Here is a 7,256-nt window from a genome sequence, read left to right on the forward strand (position 1 = left end):
CCACATGTAATTCAGTTAAGCCTTTGATAAGGTTCCACATTGTAGGCTCTTCTGGAAGGTTAGAATCGAAGAATGTGGTGCTAGATAAGCACAGTCTGTCAGGCCCCATCCAGGAAGCAGGACAATAGGCGTTACGAGCATAAGCTCTTCATCAGCAATGATACCGTCGATTCTCCAGCTCCTAGGATGCTGCCTGTCCGGCTGCGCTTTTCCAGTACCACTCTGTTTGATTCTCATCCGCAGCATATTCAGTCTTCACATTCTCCCTGCTTTGGAAGGTTAGATCACATGGGATTCAGGGGGACCTGGAAAATTAGATGTAAAACTGGCTTGGTTATAGGAAGCAGAGGGATATAGTGGAAGGATGCTTTTCGGACTGGAGGCCTGTCACTTGTGGCGTGACTCAGGGGTCGGTGCTGGTGCCATTATTGTTCGTTATCTATATCAATGATATGGATAAAAGTGCCCAATACATAAATAATAAGTTTGCTGATGAAACTAAAATCGGGGATGATGTGGAGAGTGAAGACTATTCTGAGAAATTGCAGCAGAACCTTGATCAGCTATGGACGTGAGCTGATAAATGGGAAATGGAGGTCAACGGAGATAATTGTGAGATTTTGGATTTTGGAATGTCAAAATAAGGTCGGAGTTTCCTGGTGAATGTTAGGGCCTCAAGAAATTGCAGTTTCGCAGTGAGATCTTGAAGTTCGGGTTCGTAGTTATCTGAAAATGGTGTCACAGTTAGAAAGGGCCATGAAGACATGTTTTGTCATACTGGCCTTCATCAATCAGGTATTGAGTTTAGAAATTAGGAAGTTTTATTACAGTAATAAAGACTTTGGAGAGTCAACACTTGAAGTAAAGTGTTCAGTTTTGATCAGTTCTAATAGGAAAAACTTTATTAAACAAGGAAGAGTGCACAATAAATTGAAAAGGATGTGTCCTGGACTTAATGGTCTGAGTTAAATGGGTACAGTTGGCAAGTGAGGATTTTTTTTTCTTTAGAGCGGAGGAGAGTGAGGGAGCCATATACGCATATATAAGATCATGAGAGGCATGCATAGGGTGAATGCCTCCAGTCTTTCTCCCAGGGTGGGAAGTAGAGGACGTGAGGGCATCAATTTAAATTTAGATGGGCAAGAATGAAAGGGAAACTGTGGGGCAACGTTTTTAAACAGAAGGGTGTGAGCATATGGACAGCCAAAGTGGTTGAGTTGGGTATATTAACGACTTTAGCAAATCGTTCAGAAAAAATACATGGATAGGACAGGTTCAGAAGGATATGGTCCAAGTTCAGAGAAGAGGGTTTACCGTGGAAATATATTTTGTCAGCAAGAGTCAGTTTCAGCTAAGGGGCCTGTCTCCATGCTGCAAATGTATTTGACTCTCCATGACTCAATTATATAGTGGGAAGTACCTTCAATATGAGGATGAGACTACCACGGCCAGCATTGTGTGTTGTGTGATCCTGCAGACTTTCTTGGGGAGAGATACATCTGCAACATGTGTTTGGTGAGAATATTTCCCTCTTTTCGGTTAACTCATCACTGCTTACGTTTTTTACTGATGTGCATTGTTGCCTTCACCATGCTCAGTCAGTAGTGGGTCTGTTGACACACTCGACTGATGGACATTAAGTTACAAAGACCAGAGTACGTTCTGTGCTCGTGTCACTCTCAGTTCTTCCTCTGAATTGATTTAACATTGAGAACTAATTTAGCAACCATGGATGTTGAGGAGGGAACGAGATATCAGGCGATTGCCTTGACCATCTTTTATCTGTTTGCATGACATTTCGTGGGCACTGGAATCAAGGTTGCAGAATTCCAGGGAATCTCGTTGCCTGACTGCATACCACAGTGCACGCAGGTTTGTCCTGCCGGCGGGAGAGGATATACCCAGGGATGGTGATCCTGCTTCATGAGACTCGACCCGTCGGTCTGATTCTGTGAGCATGATGATTTCAGACAGTTTCTTGATTGATTAAAAACGGGGAATAAAGGTGACAATGGAGCAGGGAAACATGTCTTGGAAAGCGGAATGAAAGGCATTCCATCTGAGTTTGTGCTGCATTTTCAAAAAAGTTTGAGGAATTTAATGAATACATTGATGCACATATATATATATATATAAATTAATGCTATTAGAAAGACATGATGACCAATATTGGGAAGTGAATATCGAGAACATCTGACAACTGGAAGTCTTAAACAAAACTTAAAATGTGGTGGCAAAGATCTCCGAGTAAGAAATGACATCTTTATCATCATAAAAGATGATCTTAAATCAACTTATCAAGTTATTGGCTTAATCACATTGCTTTTGTGTGGAAAGTGCCGGTTGAGTCGAGTCATTAACTCTCATAGGCAGAATGTTCTTCGTGATGTGGCTGTTAATGATTCTATCACATTCTTTGACTGACATTCCTCTGATCATTCCATAAGTGACATTCTCTATAAAATTCTAGTAACAATATGCTTCGGAAAATATTTTACTGAAATTCTCTGGAATATTCTCTTACTGATATTACCCAGAACACACCGTATCCTACATTCTCTCAAGGATCCTGTGCAGGGAATGCTGGATGACTAGAAACATGAAGGTTGTGGTAAAGATAAAAAACCGCCTACGTCACGAACAGACAAGAGAAATCGAATGAATCCTTAGAAGAATACAAAGGCCGTCGGAGTACATAAGAGGGAAATCAGGAGTGCAAAAGTGGACAGGAGAAATCTTTAGCAAATAGGGGTAAGGAGATTTTAAAGGGTTTTTACAAATACATTAAGGAGAAAAGGGTTACTGGGAAGAAAATAGGGCCCATCAAAGACCAGCAAAGCAGCCTATATATGTAGTCGAAGAAAATAGGAGAGATACTGAACGAATATTGTGCATCAATGCTTACCGTGGAGAAGGACTTGGAAGGTATAGAAAGTAACGAAATGGATGGTGACACCTTGAAAAATTCCATATTGCAGAAGAGGAGGTTTTGGATGTCTCGAAACGGACAGAAGTGGATATATCCCAAACAGCTGACCAGGTGCACCCTGGAACTCTTTGGAAGCGAGGGAAGTGATTGCTGGGCCCTTTGCAGAGATATTTGCATCATCAATGTTCACAGATGCAGTGCTGAACAACTGGAATTTGGCTAACGTGGTGCCATCATTTTGAATAGAAGTGGTAAGGAAAAGCTCGAGAACTGTGGACTGGAGAGCCTGGCATTGGTGGTAGGCAAGTTGTTGGAGGGAATCCTGAGAGACAGGATTTACATACATTTGGAAAGTCAAGGGCGGATTGGGGACAGTCAGCATGGCTTTGTGGGTCAGAAAGCATGTCTCATGCACATGACTGGGTTTTCTTGAACATTGATGTGGGCTGAGAGGGAGACGTAATCTATAGGGACTTTAGTAAGGCGTATTCGAGGAGAAAGTGAGGTCTGCAGATGCTGGAGATCAGAGCTGGAAATGTGTTGCTGGAAAAGCGCAGCAGGTCAGGCAGCATCCAGGGAATAGGAGAATCGACGTTTCGGGCATAAGCCCTTCTTCAGGAATCATTCGGACTTATGCCCGAAACGTCGATTCTCCTGTTCCCTGGATGCTGCCTGACCTGCTGCGCTTTTCCAGCAACACATTTCCAGTATAACAAGTTTCCCCATGCGAGCCTGATCAGCAAAGTCGGATCTCATTTAATTCAACAAAAGCGAAGATCGCGAGGGCCAAGATTCTGTTCCATTGAGAAGAATCATTGCTTCAAATTCCCTCAAGCAACCCAACGGTGAAAACCATTTTCCCTGCATTTACATTTCTTCACAACAAAGGATAGACCATTATATAGACTAAAAGACAGAAATTCCCATTCTGCATTTGTTCTCAATTGAAATAACGAGATTCCTCCACGACTACATCAGTTTTACCCTCTGCAATAGGAACTGTGAGGAGGTGTCCTGTGTCTTCTCTGCATGTGATCGAGCATGTGGGAAAGTTCTAGATTGTTTGTTGATGTAGTGTTTCTGTGATTCTGTGATTTAGGTCACATATCTGCCAGCTATTCAGACATCAGTATTTGTTATTTCAGCTTCACTTATTTCAGTAACTCTCCAAGTATATTGACACATTTGAAAGTTTTACTGTGTCTTCAATCAAACTGGATTTTTGGCTCCATGCTCATGTATAATTTTTATGTTTTCGTTCCTCACGGTTAACTTAGTGACAATCTCCGTCCTGCTTTGTAAAGATTGTGGATTGTCTACATGTGTCAGACGTTACCTGGGTGCTATGGCAGTGGCGGATCTACTGGTCATTATCCTCGACATGATACTGAGACACATTCGCGTTGTTTATCTGGAACACTTCTGTTTCCTGCCGTACATCCCCGTGTGGAATATCCACTCCGTCCCGGTCTATGCAGCCACTGACTGTTCTGTCTGGTTTACCGTCACTTTCACCTTTGATCGATTCATGGTAATTTGTTGCCAGAAGCTGAAAAGAACATATTACAGTGAATAAACGGTGGCTGTGGTTCTGCGGACAGTGACTTTGCTGAGCTGGTTAAAGAACATTATCTGGTATTTTATGCTCACAGATGATTATGGGATGGGGTACGTTCCCTGATTTTATGATGTAAAAGTAGAATTCCGTGATTCTTGTGTCTGGGTCACCATCGAGTTCTTCCATAACATTCTAACCCCGGCTGTCCCATTTCTCCCCTTCCTGCTGCTCAATGTTTTCACCATCAGACACATTTTCGTGATCAGTTGAGCACGCAGGAGACTCTTCTCTCTCACGAGTGGGGATGGCCAGTGTGACATAGAAATGCAAAATCGAAAAAAGATCCATCATTTTACTGTTTGTGATCTCGGCCATTTTCATTCTGTTATGGTCAACTTTAATGGTTTATTCTAAATGGAATTGAATGGATGATATTGGGTATTGGTCTGTCTATCTCCATCCGTATTTTAGCAGAATTGGGCTTCATGCTGTAGCTCCTCAGTTGCTGCACCAACACCGCAATTTATGCAGTAAACGGGACTAAATTCAGACAGCAGCGAAAGAATGTGTTGAAATATCAGTTTACCCAAATTCAACAAACAATCAAATTGACGAAGTTAACAATCCATCTGGGATTTTCTCATTTCAGTTCAATGTTTCCGAAATGAAACAGCCTGTTGCTATCTAAACAGACTGAGGGTATTGATGGTTTGCCTAACGTTGTTTTCATTCAGTCCTGGCCTCGACAGAATTCATGTCGCTCCCTTACTCCATATTTCGTTCACACTTTCACTTTGTCGTTCTTTCTCATTCCTCCCATTTTCGTCTCCGTCTGATATCACATCTCATTGGTAACATCGATCCGACAAAACTGCTTTATGTTACGGCGCAGGGAGGCCACCGGGTAAGGCATTGCATCACTTTAAGCATGGACGGAGCAAGTGACTCTGACTCAACACATTTCAGTTCATTCATTCAATGAGTCATGTTGCCACTAGTGATAGACAGACAGACAGGCACACAAACACACACACACACACACACACACACACACACACACACACACATACACACACACACACACACACACACACATAAATAGACAGAGATACACATATGTAAACAAAAACCAACATTACCACTGTGTCAGTTCAAATGCAAGAATGACAGACATGGAGAGAAAGGATGGAAAGGGCATAAGCCAATTTCAATGGATAAAACCCCAAAACAACAGAAAGGTCACTGTACAGTTATACAGGCACAGCGACACACTCAGAGACCCACGCAAATGCACAGACTCATATTCACTACCTCACAAACACACAGAAATCGTTCAACAGAGTTCGACACACACATGGAGACAGTGAAAAACACAGGTGTGTACATTTAATATGTAAATGTGTTATATATACATATGTCTATTATACATATGTACATATATTTGTAAACTCTTTTGTACAGAGATACATACATACATACGGACATACTGACACAAAGAGAGAGAAAAGAAGGGAGAGATGGGAGAGAGAATGACAAAGAGAGAAACAGCGAGGAAAAGTCAACATTTCTGTCACCTAATTGCTCCCTTGTGTTTAAATTAATGCAATGTCACTCTCTGTTGACCTTATTACGTCGTGGGCAGGGAATGGTGGAGAGTGAGATCGGTCAGGGGATCAGTTAAAGCGATAGGGAGAGCAGTTAACAGCAGTCTACCTGAAGGGTTTGAGGCTTTCCTGCTCCTTGCATGCTGTCTGACCTGCTGTGCTTTTCCAGTTTCAAATCTATTGACTCTTGCTTCCAGTATCTGCGGTCCTTAATGCTCCCAAAAAAGAAACAGAAGGAAGGATAGAGGGGCACAAAATATTCCAGAGAGAGAGGGAAGGTCATACAAGAAAGAAAGAAAGAAATGCACAGAGATAATCTGGAAACTAAGTTGGAGAGAAAGGGCGAAGAGAGAGGGGGAGAGAGAGAGAGAGAGAGAGAGAGAGAGAGAGAGAGAGAGAGAGAGAGAAAGAAAGAAAGAAAGAAACATTCAGGGAGAGACAGAGTTGGGGAGAAAGAAATATCCCAAGAAGAGAAAACCTAAGGGAGACTAACAGAACAAAATATTAGTCGGGAGCGACAGATGGACAGACTGAGAGGAAGTCAGAGAAATCCCATTATGAATAATAAAAAGGGCAGAGAGAGCGCAAGAGAGAAAAAGAAATAAACCGAGGAGAGAGACAGAGAAGGACAGAAACAGAGATAACCGAGAGACAGTATGAGAAAGAACAGGCAGAGACAGGTGGAGAGAGACAGAAGGGCATGGAGAAATCGATGAACAGAAGAGCAGGTGGTGCCATACCATCGAGAGTGCAGTGATGGAGAGACGGGGATCCACGTTGGAATACCTCAAGCAGAAACAACAACATCCCACATGGCAAAGAGACAGAAGGAGAAAGATGTGTATAAAGATTAAAGGCGAAGTTTGAAGATGAGAAAGACTGAATAATTAAAAAGTTCAGGAACAGCTGCGTGGAAGGACTGAGGAGAGTGAACGGGAGCGTTGATGAGAAGGGGGTGCGGGACGCTGAGATTTATAGAAAGCTGTGGGAGCGACAGGCAGCGCAGAACACGGAGGCAGAGAGAGGGAGGCAGTGGATCTGTTGGGTCAGACAATGAAGCAACGCTTTTTGCTGCTTTGTCATCTCCACAACCCAACCCCGACCTCATCCTATTGTGAGACAAATCCTAGAAACTGTCCTGACCTCCACGACACCTTTTCCCCAT

Source organism: Chiloscyllium plagiosum, unplaced genomic scaffold, assembly GCF_037043375.1.
Source record: "Chiloscyllium plagiosum isolate Xiang-an unplaced genomic scaffold, Cpla_swu_hap1 HiC_scaffold_14, whole genome shotgun sequence".
In the NCBI taxonomy this organism is placed as follows: domain Eukaryota; kingdom Metazoa; phylum Chordata; class Chondrichthyes; order Orectolobiformes; family Hemiscylliidae; genus Chiloscyllium; species Chiloscyllium plagiosum.